The sequence below is a fragment of the Marmota flaviventris genome, chromosome 6 (genome assembly GCF_047511675.1).
Source record: "Marmota flaviventris isolate mMarFla1 chromosome 6, mMarFla1.hap1, whole genome shotgun sequence".
Taxonomy (NCBI): domain Eukaryota; kingdom Metazoa; phylum Chordata; class Mammalia; order Rodentia; family Sciuridae; genus Marmota; species Marmota flaviventris.
In genome coordinates this window covers 55534304-55546624 of record NC_092503.1, presented here as the reverse complement: position 1 = coordinate 55546624, position 12321 = coordinate 55534304, and the positions used below count along the sequence as shown (strand labels likewise).

Below are 12321 nucleotides of genomic sequence, written 5' to 3'. Positions count from 1 at the left end.
GAAGGCTTAAAAGGGCTCATAAACTTTCTTCAACATCTAATAGTTCTTCCCAAACAGCATTTTCATGAGTTAAGTGTAAATGAGTCAGAAACATATAGATTGAATTTCTTTTAAAAATACATGTGGGTTTAAAAATTAAGGCCAAAGTGCTTGGCAAAATAAGGTTTGATTTTAGCCAAATCCCAAATGTTTGAAAAAATAGTTCTAGAATTTGCCAAACCAAAAATATATCCAGGTCCCTCCATTTGTCCCATTTAATATGATGATGACATCATAAACATGGGACTTAATGGCTATTTTCATGTTCCCCAAAGTTTGAGTAACATGAATCTCACATACTAACTGAAAAATTATTTTTAAAAAATTGGTGGAAAACGTTATGAACTTGCACATGAATACGAGGGCTGCTGGTTCGGGGTTCTAGTCCCAATTCTGACAGTGCTTCTCACTGATCAGCTGGCCCATCACCTTGTTCTCTGTCTTAGCTTTGTGTGTGTGTGTGTGTGTGTGCACGTGTGCGTGTGTGTGTGCGTGCGTGTGTGTGTTGGGGTGGGTTATGCCCAGAAATATCTTTTAAAATTTTGTTCTACATTTGGATTTTATAAGTTTTTAATTTGTATTTAATTCATATATTACAATCCATAAAGCTTAATAAACTCCTAACATCCAAACAGAGGGAGGTAGTTCCTTTTGCTCATTTATGGTTCAGAGAGAGTCTTCATTAATTTCTCTAGAGGGTAAAATATAATCCATTTTTCACTAACAGTATCTAACACTGACTTTTTTCATATCATTGTTATTAAAACGTGGGGTAGGGAGTGGGAGGAGAAAGAATTTTTTAAAAAGGAGAAAAAAGGACGGGGGAGATGTGGCACATGTCCCTGACTTATTTAGAAACTAAGAGATAAAAAACAACCAATGTCACTTTTAGAAGCAACACCCAGAACCTGCAAACTGACCTGATACTGCAGACAGTAGGCTTCATGCAGGGTCCAGTTCACTCTTTGTAACCAAGTGCCTAGCACAAAGACAGGCAGATGGGCACACAAGTATTTGTTGAGCAAATGAATGAGAAGAGTCTTGGTTGAGAGACAGCTAATGGAGCTAACCTTGATGGTGTTTCCTTAAAGCAGATGAGTTCAGTTGGGTTCTCAACATGAGGAGGGGCATGGGCTGGGGGTCCACAATGCAGGAATGAGGGATGCAGCTGAATGTCAAAAGACACACAGGTGCAGCAAAGCAGGCTGTGTTAGGATGACCTTATAGTAGCAGTAGGCTGAAGCCGGAGCACTTGACCACAGAGGGTGGGGAGCATGAGGCTGGTGGAAAGCAAGGTGGGGCGACTACAGGTGAAGACATTGGTCCTGGATGCCTTCAGGCAACATCACTGAGACCTTGAGCAGAAGAGTGAAAGAATGAAATCTGTTTGTGGGAAATTGCTTTAGCAGCTGTTCATGGACTGAAAGAAAGTGAGAAAAGACTGGCATCACTGAAGCTATGCATCACATGCTGATGACAGGCTAATTACCAGCGGTGGGTTATCATTGTGGAATGTTATCACAGAGGGGTATCAGCTGTCACATCTAAATTTTAAGTATGTAAAGCCATTGTAGCAGGACAATGGGAATAACTTCTTTGTCCCAGAATGGGCCTAAGACTTCACAGCTCACAGTGGAAGGAAACCTTACAACAAAAGATCATTTCCAAGTCCAACGACTTGGGGATGCTGGAGGCAGGTTGTCATGGAAACTGCCTCCCTTCTGCCCAGCCAGCAGCTCTGAGGGGAGGCCAGTGGGCAAGGGTGCAGTGTGGGGCGTTGCCTTGTGACCTTGTCTTGTTTGAGGGAACTAAGAATGTCCAGGATTGAGCAGAGGTTGGGGGCAGCTCTTAAAGCAAAAGAGTTCCTGATGGGGATCACATAGATGTGGCAGTGACCACAGTGACATGCCCAGCTCCCAGTCCTTGGACTGATGAGCCCCAGGGGGGCCTAGGTGGCTCATTATGAGGATACATCTACAGAGATTTTCTCAGAGTTGAGACAGGTCCTCCCAGGGTCCGCAGCTACTTTTAAGGGGTTTTGGCAACTTCCTGAAGATGTCCTCTTCTCTCATTTCCAGATCTATAGACTGGAAGCTTCCACATGCAGTGACAATGGGCTCCTAGTAGAGAAGGGTGTCGGCAGTGTGGTTTAGTGGAAAAGAACTGCCCTGGAGTTGAGCTGGCTTGGGTTCAAATCCCAGTGGAGCCATTTACTAGGTGAGGCAGGAAGTGACTTAAACTCTCTGAGCCTCAGTATATGTGTCATGAGTAATGACAAGATTGCTGTGAGGGACAGGGTAAGGGAACATGTGAGGTGTGGCTCATCGTGGATGCCCTAGGTATGGCACTTACTGTCCTGTTGGAAAGGCTTCATCTCCTGGGGGAAGAGCTCAGGGCTGGAGTGAGACCTGCCTGGAAATGAAAGCCGGCTGTGTCCCTTACTGTCTGGGAGGATTTGGGCACATTTTTATAGCTCCCTGGGCCTGCATTGTTTCATTAAATAATTTTAAGAGCTTATATTCATTAAATATGTTCTATATGTTCTACACATAGGCAATGTTCCAAATGCTGCATACCAACAACCATGCCAGGGGAGACTATTTTTAAACCCACTTTAGAAGAGACCAAGGCACATAGAAGTGAGAGATTTTTACCCAGTCATGTGGCCAGTAAATGGCAGTACTGGGATTTGACTGACTCTGGAGTTCATATGCAAAACCACTAGGCATATCTTATGTATGAAAAATGAAGATGATAACCTCTACTTCAAAGAATCATCAGCTCCAGCATAAATAACCTAAGTTAAAATGCCCGGGAGCTACCTCGCTCATAGGAGATGCTTATTCTAAGAATTGTCCTGGTGCAGCCCAGGACTTCTTGCCTTGGATTGTAATGGAAAAGAATCAAACACTTCCATGTTGTCAAGTGCAGACTCGAGGGAAACCATTCCAGAAATTCTCATAAAATCTCTCATTTCACTTTTTCAAGTACGAGCTGGGACAAAAAGAGCAATCGCTCAAGGTCGCAGAGTGGCACAGCCAGGATTAGAACCTGAATCCTCATCTGCTTTTCCTTCCAGTGGGACACAGGATCCGACCGAAGCTGCTTGAGTTACACGACCTGTGCCAAGGACCAGAGTCATATTTTGCCACCCACTGCATGACTTCCTCACATCAGGCAGCTGATTTCAGAGGGGAAATAGACACACCTGCACATCTGGGCTCGAGGGGCTGAAAGTCAGCAGAAAATCAACTATTAACCACCCCCACTCCATCCCCTTTGCTGTTAAGAGGAAAATTCAGTATTCTTGTTGTTACTTTTTACAGGTTTTCTTTTGTTTTGCTAATATGAAGCTAGCTCTCTCTCTCTCTCTCTCTCTCTCTCAATGGGCTGCTTGTGAAGTATAAATAAAGTAAAGACTGCTTTTCCAAACCTAATCTAAAATCTTAAAATCTGCTATTGATCCACAGGCCATAGATAGCTACTTGCCATGTGAAGCTGCTTTTTTGTCACCTAAAATGCCTGTGTTCAGATAGTAGAGAGATAACAAGTTAAACCTTCATAATAACATAATAAACTATTTTGTTTTTGTCCAAGTCAGAAATTTGGAAGGAAACAGTCTTGAGAGAGAGTTGAGTGGTAGAAATCAGAGGAGGAATATGACCCTGACCTTTTCACTGACACTTTGGACAAGTCACTTAATTCATCTAGGACTTAGCATCTCTAACAGGGAAGCAGTGACACCAGCTCCTGTAGTCACAGTCACAGAGGGGGAGAGAGGAGGAAAGCAGCAGGCCAGGGACCTGCTGAGTCACAGAACCCTATCTCTTGCTCATCAGCTAGTTTGTGTATTGAATGGGACTTGAATGAAAATGCATTTTTTTTTCCTAATCAAAGAACTTTGCTCAGAGTTCTTGTTTGCAAAGCAAGGGAGCTAGATTGTGTAGGGCCACTTATACCTCTGACATTGTGAACTCCAACCACTGTCGTGATTAAAAAGGGGAGAGATGGACTGGGGGTAGCACTTCCTGAGTGGGGGAGCCTGGACTTTGGGGTCCTGCAATCACCCTTTCTACATAGTGACCTTGAGCAAGTAAACTCCTTAACCTTCCTGGCAAAGTGCGTCATCTGTAAAATGGACACAATAAATACTTCAGGAGCATTATTATTTGTGTGAAATAAGTGTATAAGAAAAATGAATATAAAAAGAGACCTTATTTTCCAGTGAAATTAGCACATAAAAATACCTAGTCCAGTATTTGACAGAAAGAGATGCTCAAAAGAAAATTGATACCTTTCTTTGAAGATTCTGAAGCTTCCCAAACCATAGGAAGAAGTCCTTAGTCCTGAAAGTCAGGGGCATAAGGCTCTGGGCTCTTTTTTCAAAATTTCCTGCAGAACATTATATCATGTAAGTCTTCTTTGTGTGTGTGGTGGCGGGCAGGGTATGGACATAGTCACCTGCTCCAGTATGTTTGTAAAAAGTAAAAATTAAAAACTTATATTGTTAGTCACAAATCCCTCAGTGCTTTTAGCAAAGGGCCAGAGACTGGGTCATTTGGTTGGCTTCAACTCCCAGAATGGAGTTGAGGTAAAAAGGATCAGAGCCCAGCCTGAGAATAAAACAGGTGAGTGCATAAGAGTGGGGCCCAGGTTTGTTGTCCCTCAGAAACTTGCAGAGTTCAGCAAGAAAAAGCAAATGACCACTTGTAGGGACAAACAGACTTCTCTCTCCATTTAAATTATAGAACCTGCAAAGAAGAATGAAATTTTCCTTTCTAAACCAAATAAAAATGGGGTTTTCCCAGGAATGAGTCTTAAATGTTTCTGACTTTTATTGAATAAAGTAAGAGAAATAAAGGAGCAAATCATTTAAAAAAAATTTAAAACCTTATTTTAAGACCTTATATGTGGTCTTAAATGTACTTTGAGCTTTTGATTTTAAAAGGCACAGGGTGCCTGGGATTCAGACCACAGCCCAGCGCTGAGCTAAGTTGAAGTCCAACCGTGGCCACCACATGCTCTCCTTACCCTGGGTCATTCCCTGTCACAATCCTTCAAAAGGAAGGCTATTTTCGAATTTTTAAAATCAATTAATGAGCTATAAGAAAAGAGATACCATCTGCTTCAAAAATAAAGTTTCCATTCTGGTAAAAACCATTTCAAACTCTTCATGAAGCCATAGTCAACAGGGGAGGAAGGAAACTACCTTTCAGCAAAACCTTGCCAAGCCATAGTAGCTCTTCTGGGATGGGCTCAGTGTGGGGACCACTATCTGGCATCACACTCAGAGTTTATCAGCGGGTGCAGGCGGCTCTGTTCATTGACCACAGGGCACTACCCTGTGAGTGCCCCAGAATAGCTGTAGCTACCTGAGAGCAGTCCAGTCCTCAGGGACTCGTTATTGTCCCAGATAAACAGCGTTGCCGCGGCCAGCACGTAATGGCTGTATTTAACTGTGATAAGTGATGGGCAGCAGTGCCCAAGTGAGTGGCTGTCTGCTAGGGCCTGGGTAATCGGACAAAGGCAAGCGGGCTTGGCAGCAGGCATTTCTTACACATTGGTGAGCTGGGGCCACAGGGTTGAAGACTCCTGGGGATGAATATGGGAGAACTTGCCTTTTAACTGAGTAAGACAGGACAAATGTATGACAAGCGTATTTAAGGAAGGAAGTAAGAGTGAGAGCTTGAAAAATGAGTTAGATTAATAGAGGCAGGCTTCCGGGTTGTGGTGGAATCTCATGCCACAGAAAGGCTGGCTTGGAAATGTTGGATTGTAGAATGAGACAGACATTTTTCTCTGGATACACATTTACTTTGGGGACTGGCTTCCTGGAAACTGTGAAACACAACAACATAAGTCTCAAGTTATAAAGGTCAAAGGTGTACAGGGGAGAATGTCCATATTTTGACAGTATTAACATGGAAAAAACCCTATAGTTTTCAGAGCCATTTTTGATCTTTATAATTCTCTGGAAATTTCTGTGTGATAAAGGAGGATGAGTAACTAAATCACATTCTTAGCAATGCTTCCCTCATGAAATGGGAAATTGACTTTCCAGGTGGACAGAGAATTACTCAGCACTCTCATTGTGCACTTATGATTCCGAGAGAGGATGTTTCATTCTTCTAGCCAAAGGCGACAGGCAGACCTGGCATTCTGAAGATAACTGGCCATCTGTACCCAATCGAGACCATACATGGTGGTATCAGCCTTCATACGTGGTGCATACGTGGTGCTAGAGATGAGCCTGTTTGTATGTGGTTGTGTGTGTGTGGAATCCCTATATAACAGGGCCAAGTTATCCTGCCTTCAGACAAAAACCCTAATTCATGGGGAAATCCAGATGTGAGGTAGAAGCATGGTCACATTCCCAGAACCCCTTGCATTCAAAGGCATTTCAAAAATCTCTACCAGAGATGTGTGTGTGTGTGTGTGTGTGTGTGTGTACATGTGTACCTGTGTGCCTGTGCACACACAGAGGAATGTTTACATCTGTGACATTAGGGCAAAGGAGACTAAAATTTTGGATTTAAAGATCCACAAAATTTGTAGGCTTCCTTACATACTAGCAATAGGTTAATTTCTAGCTTCTCAAGTTTTAATACTATATATTTGATACCAACTTTTTTCTAAAGATCCCACAATCACAGCATGTAAGAGATGGAAGATATAAAGTGTCACCCAGGCCCCAGTGTCACAGAGGAAGGAGTCAAGGCTTAGGGATAGGGAGAAGTGGGAAAGGAACAGGCCCAAGACCACCCAGCAAATGAGGACAATGCTGGACTATCATTTGGGTCTCTGTCTCCCTTATTGTTGTAATTTCCCCTTTTGCACAGATGAAGAAACTTAGAGAGGACTGATTGATTTTCCACTGGATCCCTGCGTGTGGCAAGGACTCCAGGCTCCGACCACTTTTTAAAAATCTGAGCTTGCTCCCTCCCATCTCTGTTGGGTTCCCTACCTTGCTGGCCAGTACCAATAAATAGAGGAGAGTGAAGCCCACACTTGGTTCTTAATTGTTTGTCAGTGATTCCAGAGCTCTATTTGCCCAATGAGGCAGGCAGAGCTGGAGCCAGACCCAGAGCCACGGAGAATGACTTCAGGACCACCCCCTCCTCAAATGTTACCAGCAGAAAGGGGCTTGTACCGCCACCAACTGGTCTCTGGGGGTGTCCCAGGCATGCAAGAATGAGGTGAGAGGGAATGTAAGGCAGAAAGGGTCCACTTTGCTCTTCTCTTCAAATCAGCTTGGTATAAGGAGGTTTCAGAGCTGAGCTGCAAAAAATAGAGCGCAGTGCAGCTGCACCCTTTAGAACTTTGCGGGAAAACACATATTATTTACCAGACAATAATAGATACCAGAGAATAATAATGATTATTATAGTGTTTGGGATGGCAAACGCTGTAGTTAAGGTTCCAGAATGGCTCTCATTATAATCCCGTTTTTCCCACTCTCTTATGAAAGCCTGAAAATTTTCTCCTAGTATGCTGGGCATGTTTGGTCTTTGTCCAAAGGTGATTTGAATACAAAGAAACTTAGTTGAGAGATATTCCTTTTTTGTGTGTGTGGTGATTACATTAAAGAAAAAGCTACATCATTGAAAAAACAGTTGCAGCATTCCTGAGTAAGCAATTAAAAATGGTGGTGTTTCCCAGTCACTGGAGGAAATATTCAACACTTCTTTTTCTCTTTTCCTTTTTAAGGAATTCAGAGGTTCCCTCAGATTCCAAGATTCAGTCACTTTTGGTCCCAGGCCCAGAGGTGGAGATAGTTTTCCTCCTTCCACAGCAACTTCCAGGCTGCTCAATAAATGCAAAAGAACTGTCCCCAGATGAAGTTATCCCTGTGTTTTTGGACCCACTTGTCATTTCCACAGCTCTTTCCCAATATTTTGTGGCCTCCCCTTTAGTTCTTTTCTTTTTAGGTACCAGGGATTGAACAGAGGGGCACTTAACCACTGAGCCACACCCTCAGCCCTTTTTTGTATTTTACTTAGAGACAGTGGCTTGCTAAGTTGCTTGGTTTTGCTGAGGCTGGCTTTGATCTCTTGATCCTCCTGCCTCAGCCTCCTGAGTAGCTGGAATTACAGTCATGTGCTACCATGTCCAGCTTGATAGTGGTTCTTGATGGCTTGTGTGGTGGGGGACACTAGGGATTGAAACCAGGAGCATTCTGCCTTATGATCCATATGAGCTACATCCCCAGCCCTTTTTTAGACTTTATTTTGAGACAGGTTCTCACTAAGTTGCTAAGGCTGACTTTGAACATGCGATCCCCCTGCCTCAGCCTCCTATAGCTGGAATTATAGACATGGGCTACTCTGCCCTGCAATCTGTTTTGTTTTTATATTCCTCCTCTCCATTGTGTCTAATTCTCAAAAGAAAAAGAAAGCGGGTGTTAGGGGGTGGGTAATGTGAGCTTTTTATTCAGAGATAAATATCCCCATTTCCAAATCTGACCATGCCAAATGAAAAGGTTTCCATGGCCTTGTAATTCCACCCCCATTGCATATTTGTGGTGTTTTGCATTTTCACTTTGGTTATTTAATATACATATTAAATGCTCACAGATCTGATGATTTAATGTGATTTGGGGAACCCAGGCATTTCCTGTCGTGCACATTGAGTTTTTCAAACCTTGTTTTTGGCTGATGATTATTATCATTGCCATTAACACCAGGATTTGGATAGCAGGGTTCAAAGCACAAGCTTCTACTTAGTTCTCCCAGTGGACATTTGACCTCCTCACTCTAGTGCTCAATTCATGTTGCAAGCACCCTGAGCAAGTTTCCAGGTTTCTCTGTGGCTGCCATAAAACGAGGAAATTTTTGTATGTTATGTCTGGGGTCCTTTCAAGTACTAAATTCAACACCTCTCTGAAATTATCTGTTCATTGTTCTGAGAATAATCTCAATAGTTGTAAAGATATTTACAAGTCCTCTGTCACCACGGCACATTAACCAACTTTTGCCCTTTTATATTTCTGATGTCCCCATTTATTAAGAGGAAGAGAACTGCTTGACTCTCATTCATTTGGCACAAAGGCATTAGGCCAGACTCTTGAACCTGGGCAGAGTACAGGCGTGCCTGAGAGAGCCCCAGCCCTGGACCTCAGGGACTTCATAGTTCCCTGGGCAGACATGTAAGTGGCTGCTTCCTGAAAGTGACTGAATGTCCTCAGTAGGCTGTCTTTTGGACCAAGGGACTGAAAGCAAATGAAATAAACCAGTGGAGATGAAGAGGCAGAGTCTCATGTCTGTGGTAAATGTGGGGATGGAACCTGGTGAAAAATCGCATTTAGAGTCCCTGCATTAGGATCTCAAGTCCCAAGGCCCCCGGTTGGTGGTTTATTGTCTTCCAGTCGTTTGTTCCTTTTTATTTTGGATCTGAAGGAATGTGAACACCTCACCTTTGACAGGCAATACCCTCAAAGAGAGAGGGGCAACCATCTCTCCCATCTCAGTTGCCTCTGTAGGAAACTCCTGATGAGAAGTCCATGTGTTCATGGTAACGTCATTGGCTAAAGAGCGAATCTCTGGGCCTTCCTTCTGCAAACTCCAGAGCTGACCCATTGAGTACAAGGGCGAGGTCTGGAGCTCCAGGGTTCCCTAGTGACCTTGCCTCGATTTGGAATGACCTTGGATGACTCCAAAGACCTTCTGTGGGTTAAGCATACAGTCACGGGGAGGGTAAAAGTGGCTGGGTTGCAAAGGATGCTGCGGTCTTCGGGTGAGGGCGTGGTGCGCGGTGCTCATTATGGTCTTCCAAAAAGGGCTCGAGTTTCATTTCCTCACACAAAGCTGGCAGGGCTGACCCTGAGCAGACCATGAATGAGACTCATGCCGAAATCACGCTGTGCCTTCGTTTTGGGGGCTCATCCTAGGTCTTAACTGGCGGCGGCTGCAGAGCGTGCTGCTTCCTGACTCATGCCTGGGTTCTCCCCAGCTGGGCAGGGTGGGTAGGTGGGGATTTGGTCCAGTGCATTCTGATGGCCCCCTCTCCTCTTTTCCCAGGAACGATCACTCCCAGGGTACCTTGCATGGAGAGAGGGCGCGGAGCAAACCATGTCACGCCATCCAATGACACCAGCTGGTCAGCTCACCACCCCCTCTGGCTAAAACTCAAGCAAATAAAGCCGCTTCCTGTCATTAAGCATCTCGGAGGAAGCAGCCCTCCCTCGGTGGCCTCTAGCCCAGAGAAGCCAGCACGTCTTGGACCCACCAAGCGGGCCCAGCCTTCCTGCTGCCACCATCTCTGCTTTTCCCCAGAGGAACTTAGGGATTTCGCCCCTGGTTTTAAAAAACAAAACAAAACACCAACAAGCCACAAGGACCAATGTAGGTATTCTCCCTGCCCCATCTTCAAGGCTCAGCGGCGGAGGCTGGAAGATGATACGGATTGGAAAACAACAAAAAAAAATCTTTTTAAAAACTGCTGTGGTTTTGCTGCTACACTAAGAATTGTGATTTGCATTGTATGGTTTTGGACCTATACTGTTCACGTTTTGATGGCGGAGAGGGATGGCACTGGAGTCCCGAAGCTTCAGAGTCATCTCTGTCCGGGCCAGGATGCACTTTTAATGAAGAGTTAGAATATTTTATTGGCTAATATACTTTTCTTGTTATTTTTACAAAGGCCACCTTTATCCTTTTTGATGCCATATTTTCAGTGTTACACTTTTATGGCTTTTAATTTTCGATTTGACAGATGTAAGAAGCAGCATGGATAGTTTATACTGTGGTTTTTCAGAGACTGAATGCCAAGAGAACTCGGTAAATGTTTATTCTTCTCAGCTTTCTCTTGAAATTCCCCTAAATAGCGCCCCATTTGGGAACAGAGCAAGAGTGTTGAACTGAAGACCAAAATGCCCTCAAGGTGTAAAATAATCCGAGGGGGGAATATTTGCTGGGCGTCACGAAAGACTCGGATGAAATTTCAACCCTGATGGTTTTTGGTGATCCAGGAAGTCAGTGAGACAATCTCCCTATACGCAGAGCCCTTTCATGATAATTAGAATGGCATGGACGAACCAATGAAAACAAGAGGGAAAGTGAGAAAGATCGCCCATGATTCTGTTTCACTGTTTGCTTTCTCCTGTCACGGTTAAGAGAAACGTGCAATGGGATCCTCAGTCCGTGGGTGGAGGATAACAGGGTAGATTTACTTGTGTGCACTTGTACAGTTGTAGCTGCGAGTCCAGAAGTCCTCTAGAGCATGTGTACTGGCACTGAGTCGGTGAGACAGTCGTGGAGTACCCCATTCTGATGAGTACAGAAAAAAAAAAAAAAGAAAAAATTAAGGAAAAAAATCAAAAAAAGAAGAAAACTAAAAAAAAAAAAAAATCAAATCACCTTGTGATTCAGTGTATCTGTTTACTAACTCCAATAAAAGCAATTGTTCCCTCTGGAGGGGTCTGGGTGCCCCGCCCCACCAGGCCGCTGAGCTGCAGTAGGAGGGTGGTGGGTTACCGGTAGACAAGGCCGGGCTGGCTCACCTGGCCGTGCGGCACCCCGGGCCACGGATGCGGTGTACATACTGTATTTCTATATTCTCCTTTGTACAGTCACTTAACAAGTCAAGCTACTGTTTTACAGGTGCTCCTTATTTATTAGAGCCGTGAGAGCTTGGGGGACACACCTGGCGAGCGAGCTCGCTTTTTAAAAATGAAATTTGGGGAGCAGGGGAAGGGAGGCGGGAGGGAGGGAAAGCTCGCAAGCCCGGGGAGAGATTTATAAAAGTGAACAAAAGAAAAACTTCCAGCAACAAATTAAACCAACCAACCCCAACACCAAACCCACCCATGCAGGAAGCAACAGCCCTCATTCTGGGTGCTCATTTTCCTGCTGGGCCTACAACATTCTCCTCTCTCCCTGATGGGTGTCAGATTCATCAAACAAAAATAAATCTCTAAGAAAAAAAAAATGCACTTACATGTGCTTATTTGGTTTTTCTCATTATTATGACTATTGTTGTTATTTTCCTTGTTACAGAAAGTGATTATTTTTCTCCCGCTGGGAGACATTTTTTTTCAATTAAAACTAGTAAGTTTAAAAGATGGTGAGATACAGGGAGGCACTGGTCCTCCCTGAGCTGCTGCTATTATGCAGACCGAGGCCTCTAATCGATGTAAATCTGGTCTAATCCTTTGGTTCTACAGGTGAAGAAAATTGAAGGTTAGAAAAGCAAATAAACTTGTCCAGAGCCCCGCACTTGATTAATGTAATTTTCAAAACCCAAATTAAAATGATTAGAATTTTAAAATCATTAAAATTTTAGACA

General features: G+C 43.9%; 1 protein-coding gene across 2 annotated transcripts in view; it reads left to right on the top strand.

Moving 5' to 3' along the window:
• Positions 1-11710, top strand: part of Sobp (sine oculis binding protein homolog) — a 160639-nt gene extending 148929 nt beyond the window's left edge. Inside the window, exon 7 of one of the 2 annotated variants that reach the window (XM_027928386.2) lies at positions 10056-11710. The gene's annotated coding sequence lies outside the window, so the exon portion shown is untranslated. Of the gene's footprint in view, positions 1-3118; positions 3175-10055 lie in introns of those variants that run through there. The other variant, XM_071613896.1, reaches the window with a different exon arrangement.
• Positions 11711-12321: the final 611 nt, after the last annotated feature.